We start from the raw sequence: 14715 nt of genomic DNA, 5'->3' as shown, positions 1-14715 counted from the left end.
CCAGGACTCAAATCAATGGTTTGGAGAAAGAACAAATAAATATTCAACCAAAAAGAATGAAGAAGCAAGAATTTTAAAAAATGAGGACAGGCTTGGGAAATGGCTTAGGAATTTATCCTGGACTACTTTAAATGTTCCAACATCTGAGTCATATAGGTGCTATAGAAGAGGAAGAGCAAGAAATTAAGAACATATTTGGAAACATAATGGAGAACTTCCCTATTCTGGCAAAGAAAATAGACTTCTAGGAAGTCCAGGAAGCTCAAAGAGTGCCGAAGAAATTTGTTCCAAGGACGCACACACCAAGGCACATTATAATTCCATTACCCAGGATTAAACAGAAGTAGAGAATCTTAAAAGCTACAAGAGGGCAGGGAGACAGTGACCAGAGGGGAGAGGAAAGGGAATTTCAGGGGGAAAAGGAGAAGGATTTATAGGAACTAGTATAGAGGGGGGTGGAAATGGGAGGGAGGTGGGGAGCACTGGGGGGGTGGGCTGGGATCTGAGTAAAAGACAGAAAACTGTACTCGAACAATAATTAAATTTTTAAAAATTTAAAAAGCTACAAGAAAAAAGGAGAGAGGTACCTACAAATGAGTTCCCATAAGACTTTAAGCTGATTTCTCAAAAGAAACCTTACAGGCAAGAAAGGGCTGGAAAGAATTATTTGAATAAATAAAAGGCAGGGACCTACAGCCAAGATTACTCTGCCCAGCAAAGCTTTCATTTGGAGGGCAGATAAAATACTTCCCAGATAAGGTCAAGATAAAGGAGTTCATCGTCACCAAGCCCTTATCACATGAAATGTTAAAGGGGCTTATCTAAAAATAGAAGATGATAAAAAATATGAACAGTAAAATGACAACAAACTCACAACTATCAACAACTAAAAACAAAGATAAAAAATAAACTAAGCAAACAAGTATAACAGGAAGAGAATCACAGAAATGGAAATTACATGGAGGGTTATCAGCAGGGAGGAGGAGCAAGAAGAATGAGTGAAAAGGCACAGAGAATATATAGGATAAATGGTAGGTACAAAATTGACAGGGGCAGATTAAGAATAGTATAGGAAATAGAGGAGATAAAGAACATATATGTACAACTCATAGACATCAACTAAGGGTAGGAAGTGCTTGTGGGAGAGCAGGTACAGGGTGGAGGGGAATAAAGGTAAGAAAAAATGGGACAACTGCAATAGCATAATCAATAAAATAATCTTTTTAAAAAATATATTTTATTGATTATGCCATTACAGTTGTTCTATTTCACCCCTTCATTCCCCTCCACCCTGCACACCGCTCCCCCACCATTCCCCCCCTTTAGTTTATGACCATGTGTCTCAAGGTCTTTAGATTCTATATTTCCCATACTATTCTTGCCCTCCCCCTATCTATTTTCTACCTACCATCTATGCTACTTATTTTCTGTACCTTCTCCCCCTTTCTTTTTCTCCCACTACCCTATTGCTAACCCTCCATGTGATCTTCATTTCTATGGTTCTGCTCCTGATCTAGCTGTCCTCTTAATTTGCTTTTGTTTTAGGTGAGGTTGTTAATAACCATGAGTTTACTGTCCTTTTACTGTTCATCTTTTTTATTTTTTTTTCTTAAGTAAGTCCCTTTAACATTTCATATAATAAGGGCTTGGTGATGATGAACTCCTTGATCTTATCTGAGAAGCACTTTATCTGTCCTTCCATTCTAAATGAAAGCTTTGCTGGATAGAGCAATCTTGGTTGTAGGTGTTTGGATTTCATGACTTGGAGTACTTCTTTCCAGCCCCTTCTTGCCTGTAAGGTCTCTTTTGAGAAATCCACTGACAGTCTGATGGGAACTCCTTTGTAGGTGACTGTGACCTGCCCCCACATACAGCGTCACAAAACAGCGACCTGGGTGGCCCCGCCCTGGTGAACACCTAAGGCTCTGCTCCTCATACCTAACAGGCATGAACAGATCAAAACATAGCTCAAGAACAACTCATGCCCTGGCTGGTGTAGCTCAGTGGATTGAGCGCGGGCCTGCAAACCAGGCAATCACGGTTCGATTCCCAGTCAGGGCACATGCCTGGGCTGCAGACCAGTTCCCTGCAGGCCAGTTCCCAGCAGTGGACGCACGAAAGGCAACCATACATTGATGTTTCTCTCTCTCTCTTCTTCCCTTTCCCTCTAAAGATAAATAAATAAAATATTTTTAAAAAAGAACAGCTCAGAGTCCCAGAGCCGATAAATCTAAGCGATGAAGAAATAGCCAAACTTTCAGATGCACAGTTCAAAACACTGGTGATCAGGATACTCACAGAACTGGTTGATTTAGTCACAAATTAGAGGAACATATACAGGCTAAACATTGAAATGAATAGAAATGCACAGGAAATCAAGAAAATAATCTTTAAAAATAAAAAAAATTAAAAAATGAATTTCATAACTTCACCTTCAGTCTTTATTTTCCCAGCTAGAAGAAAAGGAGTGAACATTTAAACCTCTTTTTTTCAGAGGTTCAAATCACATAGGTTAAGAGTAAAGGTATGGAGAAAAACATTACATGCAAATAAAAAGATAAAAAACTGGTGTGGCAATACTTATCATTGACAAAATAGACTTTAAAACAAAGGCTACAGTAAGAGACAAAGAAGGATACCACATAATAATAAAGGGAATAATCCAACAAGAGGCTATAACCCTATTCATATTATGAATCCAACATATGAATATCTAAATATGTAAAGCAAATCTTGATGGACATAAATTAGCAGATTGACAGTAATATAGTCATAGTACAGGATTTTAGCATCCCATTGACATCAATGGATAGACTTTCCAGAAAATTTATACAGAATCAACAAAGAAATCAACAAGGATTTAGACAGAAAAATCAATGAGGAAATAATAGTCTTAAATGATCCACTAGTTTACATGGATTTAATAGATATCTTCTGAGTATTTTATCCCAAACCAGTAGAATATATAGTCTTTTCAAGTGAACATAGAACACTTTCTAGGCTAGACCACATGTTAGGACACAAAACAAGTCTCAATAACTTTAAGAAGATTGAAATCATATCAAGTATATTCTCTGATCACAATAGTATGAAACTGTAGATATTAATCACCAAAAAACCCCACATAAACTGAAGAACACACAAAGATAGCTAAATAACATGTTACTAAACAATGAATGGGTTAACAATGAAATCAAATAAGAAATCAGAAGAGACCTTGAAACAAATGAACATGAGAACACAATCACCCAAAAATCTATGGGGCACAGCGAAAGCAGTCCTAAGAGGAAAATTGATGGAATTAGAGGACTAACTCAAGACACAAGAAAAACTCAAATAAACAATCTAACTTTACATTTAGAGGAAAAAGAAAAAGAATAACAAAGGCCAAAGTGAGTGGAAGGGAAAACGTATTAGAGATCAGAGAAGAAATACATGAAATACAGTCTTTAAAAGACAATAGAAAAGATCAGTGAAACCAAGAGCTAGCTGGTTCTTTGAAAAGATAATCAAGATTGACAAACCTTTAACCAGACTCATCAAGAAAAGAAGGGCAAGTACCCAAATAAGTAAAATCAGAAATGAAAGAGAAGTAAAACTGACACCAAAGAAATGTGTTTCCTACAAAAGATTGTAAGAAAATACAAACAACTATATGCCAACTAATTGGACAATCTGGAAGTAATGGATAAATTCCTAGAAACATACAATCTTCCAAAACTAAATCAGGAAGTACCAGAGAATGTGAATAGACATATTAAACTAGTGAAATTGAAGTAGTAATAGAAAAAACTCCCAAGAAACACAAATCCTAAAATAGATACCCTCACAGGTGAATTTTACCAAACTTTAAACAAAACTAACAATTATCCTTCTCAAACTATTCCAAAAAATTCAAGAGTAGGGGAGACTCCCAAGCTCATTTTATGAGGACAGCATTACTCTAATTCCAAAACCAGGTAAAGACACTACAAGGAGAAAAAAAAATTATAGGCCAATATTCCTAATGAACACAGATGCTAAATTTCTCAACAAAATATTAGCAAACCAGGTTCAGCAACACATTAAAAAGATCATATGCCATGATCAATTGAGATTTATTTAAGGGATGCAAGGTTGGTATGTATCTACAAATCAATAAATGTGATGCATCACATAAGCAAAAGGAAGGATGAAGTTACAAGATCATATCAATAGATGCAGGAAAAGCATTTAATAAAATTCAGCACCCATTTATTAAAAAAAACAAACAAACATCCGAGTAGTTTGGGAATAGAGGTAATATACTTAAACTCAGTAAAAACCATATATGACACTGCCCCTTGAGGCATTGTAGATGTGGGTGCTGTGTCACATTTGTGTCATTAGGTGGCAGAGAGCGGAGAGGCCTGTCTATACCCAGTGTTCTGGCATGAGTGCCTGGATGATTGATGGTCTGACACTTGGCAAACAAAAAACAAAAAACACATATGACAAACTCACTGCCGGCATCAAACTCAATGGACGAACCTACAAGAGTTTCCCTTAAGATCAGGAACAAGATCTTAAGATCTATAAGAGAGGGATGTCTGCTTTCACCACTCTTTTTTCTCAGATTCTACTTTATTTATTTTTAGACAGGAGGAAATGGGGGAGAAAGAGAGAGAGAGAAACATCAATGTGTGGTTGCACTCATGCACCACCTACAGGTGTCCTGGCCCACAACCCAGGCATGTCCTCTGACTGGAAATCGAACTGATGACCCTTTGATCAGCAGGCTAGCACTCAATCCACTGAGCCACACCAGCCAGGGCAGCTTTCACTACTCTTACTCAACATAGATAGTACTGGAAGTCTTAACCACGTCAACTAGACAAAAAGAAGAAATAAAAGGCATCCAGATTGGAAAAAAAGAGACAAAATGGTCATTATTTGCAGATGATTTGATACTTCATATAGAAGACCCTAAAATGTTTTTAAAAAAACCTACTAGAATTAATAAATGAATTTAGTAAAGTAGCAGCATACAAAATAATTATCCAGAAAATAATTGCATTTTTATACACTGATAATGAACTATCAGAGAGGGAGATTAAGAAAACAATTCTATCACAATTACTTCAAAAACAGTAAAATACGTAGGAATAAATTTAACCAAGATTTGTAAAGACCTGTATTTGGAGAGTAAAAAAGACACTGAATAATGAGATTGAATAAGGTACAAATAAATGGAAGTATATACCATGTTCCTGACTAGAATTAACATCATTAAAATGTCCATACTACCCAAAGCAATCTATAGATTCAGTGCAATTCCTATCAAGATACCAATGGCATATTTCACAGAACTAGAACAACTATCTCAAAAATGTGTGTGGAACCAAAATAGACCCTGAGAAATCTTGAGAAAGAAGAACAAAATTAGAAGAATCATGCTACCTGATATCAAACAATACTACAAGTCCATAGTAATGAAAACAACATGTTGCTGACATGAAAACAGACAGATCAATAAAACCAATTGGAGAGTTCAGGAATAAGTCCACATACTTATTGTCAATTAATATTTGACAAAGTAAGCAATAACATACAATGAGGTAAAGATTGTTCAATAAATGGTGTTGGTAAAATTGGATGGATACATGTAAAAAATGAAACTAGACCACCTTCTTACACCATACACAAAAATAAACTTAAAAGGGATTAAAAACTTAAATGTTAGACTCAAATACATAAAAATCTTGGAAGAAAACATAGGCAGTAAAATCTCTGATATTTATTGTAGCAATACCTTTTCTGATGTATTGGCTCAAGCAAGGGAAACAAAAGAAAGAAAAACTAAATAAATGAAAATATATCAAACTAAAAATTTTTTGCACAACAAAGTAAAACCAATAATAAAATGAAAGACAAACCACTGAATGGGAGAACATATTTATATCTGATAATAGGTTTATACTCATAAAAGGTTAGTATCCAAAATTTATAAAGAATTTTATTTTATTTTATTTTATTTTAAATATTTTTTATTTTATTGATTATGCCATTACATTTGTTCTATTTCTCCCCCTTCATTCCCCTCCACCCTGCACAACCCTCCCCCACCATTCCCCCTTTAGTTCATGAACACGTGTCTCAAGTTCTTTAGATTCTGTATTTCCCCTACTATTCTTACCCTCCCTTTATCTATTTTCTATCTAAAACTCAACCCTAAAACACCAAACAACTCAATTAAAAAATGGGCAAAGGGTCTGAACAGACACTTCTCCAAAGAGGACATAGAGATGGCCAATAGATATATGTAAAGGTGCTCACTGTCACTAATCATCAGAAAAAAATGCAAATTAAAACCATGATGAGAAACCACCTCACAACTGAGGGAATGGCTATCATCAACAAATCAACAAGCAACAAATGCTAGTGAGGTTATGAAGAAAAGGGACCCCTCGTGCATTTTAGTGGGAATGCAGTTTGGTGCAGCCACTATGGGAAGCAGTATGGAGTTACTTCAAATAATTAAATATAGAACAGCCTTATGAATCAGCATTTTCACTTCTTGTATATGTCGGAAGAATCCTGAAACAATAGTTTGAAATAATATATCCATTTACCCCTATGTTCACTGCAGCATTATTCAAAATAACCAAGATTTGAAATCATCCCAAGTATCCATTGTTGTAGACCGCTCTGCCTGGTTTTAGGAATTGTATCTCGACCCCTTGTGGCTAAGGGTGAGGGGCAACCTTTGGAATGCCAGCCGCAGGAGACAAAGCTTGTCTCTGGTAGCAAATGCTGCCTCAGTTTCCTCTCCCTGCCCCCAAAGCTCGGTAGGAAGTCAATGATGGATAAGACCCCTCACAGCGGGAGGCAACCTAAGCCAGACTCGATCACTTGGGAGGCCTTCATGGAAGCACTCAGGGGGCTGCAACAAAGAGCAATGTACTCTTGCCCTCCCCCCACCCCGGCTTTGACATAGCACAAGTCCTCATATCCTCTGGGACAAGTGCTTCCTGGCTCTAATCCCCTTATGCCTGAATACCTGATACGGAGAGGTGCAGCTCCTTGCCTTGCTAGAGCTTGTCCTGGGGGAAAATCTGGCATCACAAAGACTTGCTGATTAACCTGTGAAATCTGCTCTGCTAAGAGTGCTTTCATTCATATGTTAAGGGTTTGAGCAAGAAACCCTAAAACTCTTACTACAGGAAAATTAAACAACCAGACACTGAGGGATTCTGGAGTACGAGGTTTGTTAACATGCACAGGCCCAGAATAGTCAATCTCCAAATTCTGAGCCCTGAACAAAGGATTCTTGGGGTTTATATAGCCTACGGGTTCTTCCTGTCTACTTAGCAAAGCGAGATACAGAAGCGGAACGCAGTAATTAGTTCTATCTATGGGGCAGAAGCAGAGTACAAAGGCTAAATGTGAAAATTAGTTCTATCAGCAGGGGTGCTAGCCCCAGTCCTTGTGACTATCCTGCTGTTTGCTCTTCCCAGACGGCCTTATCACTCTCCCAGGGCACCTGGGGTTTTGGGTGAGCAAAGGTCTTCCATAGCTTCCCACTTCACTCTGTTCCTGACAGATTCAGACTCATAGTAAGCCCTCAGATTTCTCTGAAATGTTATCTACTGTTTGATCCTTGCCGCCCTGTATTCCTGTGTATTATAACCCAATAAAAGCCCTGGAGGAGGGAGCTCAAAGCCTTTTTCTCCTTGGAGAAACTGGCCACAGCTGGCCTTTTTCCCCTGAGAAACTGGCCACTGCCCACTTCTCCTCCCCAAGTAGATCACATCATGTCTCAGTCATACTCACCCTCATCAGTGGCAACGGGGAGGACTTGCGAGAAAGTCGCTCCCACAATCCATCAATGGATGAGTAGATTAAAAAACTATGGTGCATTTGTACAATGGAATACTACCTGGCTGTTAAAAAAAAAAAAAAAAAAGGAAATCTTAAACTTTGCAACAGCACGGACGTATCTAGATAGCATTATGCTAGGTGAAATAAGCCAATCAGAGAAAGACAAGTACCGCATAATTTCACTCATATGTAGAATCTAATGAACAAATAAACTAACAAACAAAATGGAAACAGACTCATAGAGAACAGACTGACAGCTATAGAGAGGAGAGAGGGGCTTGCCCGGAGTGGTGACAAGGGTGAAGGGATTAAGCAAAATAAACAACAAAACTAATACATACAGACAATAGTATGGTGATTGCTGGGTAGGGACAGGGAGGAAGGTCAGGATAGGAAGGAAAGGGTAAAGGGGGCATAAATAATGATGGAAAGAGACTTGACTTGGGGTGGGAAGCACACAATACAATATACAGACAATGTATTATAGAATTGTACACATAAAACCTATATAATTTTATTAATCAATGTCACTCCAATAAATTCAATGGAAAAGAAAAATAGTGATATAATTATCTTGGAAATGAAGTTAGATGGCTTTCATGCCTTTACCTGCATAAAGTGAAAATGATAAAATTCATTTAACTTAATATGAATAAATTATTAAATCACTTCTGAGGAAAGGAGCTTTATCATAGGAAAGGTATACTAAACAGGTAAATAAATGTTGATTGATTAAGAAATGGGAGAATGCCTAGAGAGGATTTGGCAAAGAAAAGGGAGGGTAAAGGCCCAAAGACTCATCATTTTCTCCCCAGTTTGCACTGGGACAGTTAAAAAACTTTAAATAAAATTTTTATCTACTAAGAGGCTGTTGGGGACCGCTCTGCCTGGTTTCAGGAGTTGTAACTACCTCTCATGGCTAAGGATGAGTGAGTGACCTCCAGAATGTGATCCACAGGAGACAGTAGTGAACAATGCCTCAGTTTCCTCTCCCTGCCCCCAAAGCATGGTCAGAAGTCAATGACGGGTAAGACTCCTCACAGAGAGAGGGGCAACCTAAGCCAGACTCGATCACTTGGGAGGCCATCATGGAAGGACTTGGGGGGCTGCAACAAAGAGGGAGTGATGGACCCTTATTTCCCTGGACTATGTGACATATAGCCTGAGTCCCCATGTACTCTGGGAGAAGCACTTCCTGGCTCTAATCCACTTAAGCCTGAAAACCTGATGGGGAGGGGTGTAGCTCCTTGCCTTGCTAGAGCAGTATCCGGGGAAATCTGGCATAAAAAAGAATTTCTAAAAATCCTGTGAAACCTGCTTTGCTAAGAGTACTTTTATTCATATGTTAAGGGTCTGAGCAGGAAATGAGTATGTCTCCCAAAGTTTCTGCAATCCCCTTTCCTGACAGACACTGACTCAGACTAAGCCCTCAGATTTCCTTGAAATGTTTACTGTTTGATCCTTGCTGCCCTATATTCCTATGCATTACAACCCAACAAAAGCCCCTGAAGGAAGGGGTCCCTGGCCTTTTTCCTTTGAGAAACTGCCAACCTCTCCTCCCCAAGCAGATCATGTCTTGGTAGTGTGTACTTTCATCCTTGGTGGATGAGGGTACTTAAGGGCAAAGTCACAAGGGGCCATGCACATAGCCATTTTTTCCACCATCTGCACTTATCCTCTGAATTCCCTGCTCACTGTAGCTGTTCTAACCCACTGAGATATGAAGTAGTTTGAAGAGCATTGAACTCCTGGGAATAGAATTTTCAGAATAAGCCTCCATCTTCTAGAAATGATAATGTAAGGCAGAGAAAGAGTATTAGTAAAATTATAATTCACAAAGATGTTGTGAAATTGAAATGTTTGGGACTTAGTCTGGGCTTCTCTCACCCACACCTTTATTTCTGGATGAGGGTATATTGATGAGGTTCATTAAGAGATCCAGAGCCCTCAGCAAATACCAACCAATGCCAAGACAGTGATTCAGATCACTTGATTAAAGAAAAATTACCTGACCTGATGACAGCATTGAAAGAATTTTTAATAAATTATTCCTTTTATGCAGATCACATTGAGCAAAAGGCTTTCAGAATACAGCAATCAGTGAAACTCAGAGACTTATAGCTGGAAGTGAACTCAGAAGATATTTCAAGCCCCTTATTTTACAAAAGAGAGAACAGACACAAATCAGTGTAGTCAACTCTGTCACAGAACTATCAAATGTCAAGAACAAGGACATGAGACCAAGTCCTCTGGATGTCTTCCACCATACCACCACGACTCTTTGTCTGTGACCAGAAAATACCAATTACTTAACGTCACAGATATTTATGCTTAGTGTTACAGAACCACAGAAAATGAGCCCCAAATTACCACTTTGCACTGTCAAATACAGAGAGCAGCATGGAGGGCCATGGTTGCCAAAAGAATCTATTAGCACAAAACATTTTCCCAATCGGAGGTTGAAAATTCGTGTTTATTTAGTAAAAAGATAAAACTTGATCATTTCTCAATCAAGATTAGCCAAGGTTCCAGAGGATGAATTACCTAACAGATAAAATTCTTGGAAACGTCTAAAAGCTCTATCTCTTTTACAGTAAAGTGTTCCAGCTGTCCAAATGCCACGCCAGGGAAGCAAGAGACTTGGGGGTGGCCAGATTCCATGGCTATTAGACCAGTCTAGAGAGGCTACTCCTGGTCCTGTTCTCCATGCCACACAACATAATCTGAAATAGCTTACCTTCCTACCAAAGAGAGCCCAGATCCTCTGACTGGGGACCAGGATTTCTTTGCTTACTTGATGGATGACCCACAGTGAAATTCAAGATTTCAAATGTCTTCTATCTGGACCATCCACCCAAACCCCCAAGCTGGAGGTCTAAGGAAACATTGTGCAGCTGGGGTCAGGAAGGCTCTATACATTTGTTCAGGCTGTGGAACATGGCATTCCTCCTACTCCAGGTCATTGTCCTGAAGGAGGGCATGGGCTATTTAAGCACAAGGCAAGAACTGTTCCTTGAAAGGCACCATCATCTTTACAGAAGAATTTGCAACCTTATATAAATCAAATGTAATCCCCAGGTTGTGCAGAGATCTGTATGGTGCAGAGCCCCTGATGGTCCAGAGCCCACTGGAGTAGTGGGGGCGGACTGCTGCTTGTTGCTCCTGTCTGGTTCTCCCTCAGAGGATGAGCCAAGCAGCAGGCTGAGTACTTCTGAAGCCCCAGAAGTCTTCTCTTCAAGACAGAGTGCCTGTGATGGAAAAACAGGAACACCTTTAACTCAGCTAGACTTATTTCTTGGCCCCAAGTAAAACATTTCAGAAAATACTTTTGATCTTTTTAAAATAGAAAATGAACATATTTCTACCACTTTTGTGCTCCCCTCCCCCTACCAATTCTTGCAAAGATAGAGAACCCTGGATAACACTGAGCTGTTACAAAACATTTATCTAAAATAATGTACTTTATAATATTATACTATGCTATATAGTTCTGATTACAGGATCCCCAGTCTAAACTGACCACACCATTCACTGAAAGCCAATGCTCTTCAAAAGTGGGCAGAAAGTAGTTCTCTTTCAGTCAATTCCTTTTCTAACAGGAGTCAACACTAATAATCATCAAAAAGGAAAATATGTTCCTAGAAGTGCTATGAATAGAAAATGGAGTGGGGGGTACAAGTCATGGATTTGGCGGCCAGCCCCACCACGTCAGCCAGCTTCCAGGACTTGGAGCCTCAGTGTCTCAGGATGATGACAATACATCTTCATGGATCTGGGAGTGCTAGACAGGGTAAAATGCACAGACACCTGGTCTGTGCCTGGGCATAGCATGTCCACACTGAATCAAACCATGGCTCAGGCTCTGTGCTCAAAGTATGGCCATAGCAGTCACCAACAAGCCTGCCCACCTGGCACTACCCATTTAGTGGAACAGTTTCTTTTCTGCCTCCATACCATTTTTTGTGCAACTGACCTGGTTATGCATGCACTCACTTCTTCAGACAATAATAGTGCCTGTGCATAGAGTCGCTTCTCAGTGCCCCCTATAGGCTTCTCTCATAGTCTCTGCCTAAGCCCCTTCCCTCCCTTACACTGCTCTCACACACACACATACATATTACTCTCTCTCTCTCTCTCACACACACACACACACACAGTCACTCCAGGACTCACTGAACTACTCAAAGGTGACATGAAGAATGAGGCAATCCTTTAGCTGTTCCTGGGCTGTGGCAAGATAAGCACAGAAATCAGGAGTAAACATTTAGAAACCATTATAGCATTTTGACAGAGTAATTCAAGTAATACCTGTTGAATCTAAAGATAAGTGACTAAATTTGTACTTTATATGCCTTTATTTTTTATTTTTAGTAATTTATTTTTATCATGGTTTATAAAAATATGGACCCGTGGTACACTGAAAATTGGAGGGGAAAAAGCCAAGTCCTCCATCTGAGAAGCAGCAGACCATTGTCTTTTGACCCAATAAGTTATAACCTCTGGATTACCCAAGGTCCTGCTAATGCTCAGTCAGGGTGAGTTTCCAGGATTTGGGGTGGAATCTCTTTTTTAACCCCTGCAAGGCCAGCCAGCTTCAGGAAGGCCCTCTGACCTTGCCTGGAGCAAGACACCAACAGCAAGGTCTCAGGTCTGTGGCTGCTGCCAGATCTCTGATATGGCAGGTCTTTTCAGGAACATGAAGTAAGAATTCAGAAAGACACACAAACCAGGGTTCCCAAGAAGAGGCTAAGGAAACCTGTAATTCAGTTCCCCTGTCAGAGCTCCCCATGGTCTAAGGGTGTTTGTAGCCTGGGTTTAGCCATGGGAATTGATTAGTCTAGCTCTCAGCTCCAGGCAGCAGAGTCACTTAGGGCAGATTTGAAAAGTGTCAGAAAAATCTGGCAAGTCAGAAAGACAGACAACACAGAGAGAGAAGGAAGCTGTTAGCCAGCAGCTAATAAATATACAGACTTGTAAAACTGTATCACAGAGAGGTTCCAAGTGGCCCTGGAGCTCTGACCAACATCCTTTGATGTTGCCTGCTTCCTTCCTGTCTGTCACCTCACCAGGCATGCAAAGTAGAGGCTCCCTGCCTTTCCTCCAGGCTTAGCAGGAAGCCTACACTATGATTTCACAAGGTGAAATTGCTCCCTTGCTCTTTCTTTACTTCTGGAGAGACAAAGCCCTTAATTCACGGATTTCATTTTTGAATTGCTTGGCAAGGGCAGCCCTAATATGTGATCCACACAGACAAGCAGTTTCAAGACACTTGTACTTGAGATAATGCAACATCAGTCCACATGTTTCATCCACATGAAGGGTGGTAATCAGGCATAACAAATATCCAACAGCTTCTTTTCTCAGTCAGAAAAATACATGACCTTGTGAAAATAAAAGTCTACATGCTGGGAGTCTGATTAAGGGATAGACTACAGTGGGGAGACAAAGTACTGACTTTTATTTTTTCAAACTTAAACAAATTCACTCAGTACATGAATCATTCTTAGAACATGATAGGGACCTGCAGTAAACATTGTTGCTTCAAAGGTGAAATAGATTTTTCTGTCTTTTAAAAAACAGATTTTTTTGTGTCTTAAGCAAAAATATTTTCCATATCAGTCACTAAACCATTTCCCAAAGCAATAGTAGTACTGTTACAGAACAACAGGGGCCAAGGTTCGTTATGTCTGCTGCCCTATAGAAAAGACATCTCTCAATGCCAGAGATTTGTGAAAAGGAAAGGAAATGTTTATGTAATGCTATACAGACTTAAAGTAGTGACCTGACATCTTCATTACAATATCAAAGTCCTTTAGGATGCCCACAGATGCCCACAGTGCTTCCTTCTCCTCCTGCCCTAATTTGGGGAACCATAACTCAGGAAAAGAAGCACAAGTCCACTGGCACCATCAGCTATGTTGCCACCCAGGCAGGATCTCTAATTAATCCAAAGCCATGTGACACCTTCTCATGACCTACTAGGAAGAGTTCTTTGTACCCATTTTCCAGAAAAACTCTCTCCTGCTTCCCAGGCCACATGGCCAAAGGGAGAACCCCAAAGCCAGTGGTCCTCTTCTGCCAAAGCTGCAGGGGTCTGCACTCTGGCCAAAACCGCATGGGTCTTCTCTCTGCAAAGCTGCAGAGAGGGTAGGGTCATCACTCTGCCAAAGCCGAGTGGCGATTCTCTGCTAAAGCTGAATGGTGATTCTCTCTACTAAAGCTGTGGGGGTCCTGGCTCTGGCAAAGCCTTGTGTTTCTCTCTATCCTTCACATGGCTGCAGGGGTCCCCACTCTGGCAAAGCCACATGGCACTCCTCCAATGGCTGCCGTGTCTAGGTTTAAATCCCCATGCCAGTCTTCTTCTGTATCCTCATTTCTGACTCCTCCTACAATCAGTTACACCTGCCATTATTCCTGTATTATTGCCAGTTTACTGGGCTGCCATTGTGAGTCTGGGCACGGGTGGCCCCATGTCATGGAGCCAATTCTCTCCAAGCTCTCACAAAGGCACCATAACTCGGCAGACCTGCCCTTCAGTTACATCTTGGGGGGGAGTGACTTCCATCCCCCTGGCTCCAACCATAGCCACAGTTAGGCCACATACCTAAGCCACCAAAGGCTATAGATATGTTAAATAACCATTCCATAGATAAGATGCAAGGCTGTGGCTGTACAAAACAGCCCTGCATGTTCCTGCTCCATGTGTCACTTCCCCCAACTCATACCTGTTGGGGAAGGGGGTGAGGACATCTTATATGTCTCTCCAATATTTCCTAGACACCTTGAGTTCTGGAGCCCATTCCAAATCCCTTTTTGGGGCCCCCCTCTTGGATGCACCCTGTAACAGTGTGTTTGCTTAATCCTACTTGTTGCAGA

The 14715-nt window shown here is 40.2% G+C and overlaps 1 non-coding gene across 1 annotated transcript; it reads left to right on the top strand.

The window, feature by feature from the left end:
* The first annotated feature begins 4314 nt into the window (after nucleotides 1-4314).
* Nucleotides 4315-4443, top strand: LOC119043952 (small nucleolar RNA SNORA17). Its single transcript, XR_005081521.2, has one exon. It is a non-coding gene; the product is annotated as a small nucleolar RNA SNORA17 (small nucleolar RNA).
* Nucleotides 4444-14715: the final 10272 nt, after the last annotated feature.

This window comes from Artibeus jamaicensis, unplaced genomic scaffold (genome assembly GCF_021234435.1).
Source record: "Artibeus jamaicensis isolate MK-2021 breed Jamaican fruit bat unplaced genomic scaffold, CSHL_Jam_final scaffold_916, whole genome shotgun sequence".
NCBI lineage: Eukaryota > Metazoa > Chordata > Mammalia > Chiroptera > Phyllostomidae > Artibeus > Artibeus jamaicensis.
This window is presented reverse-complemented; position numbering and strand designations above follow the sequence as displayed.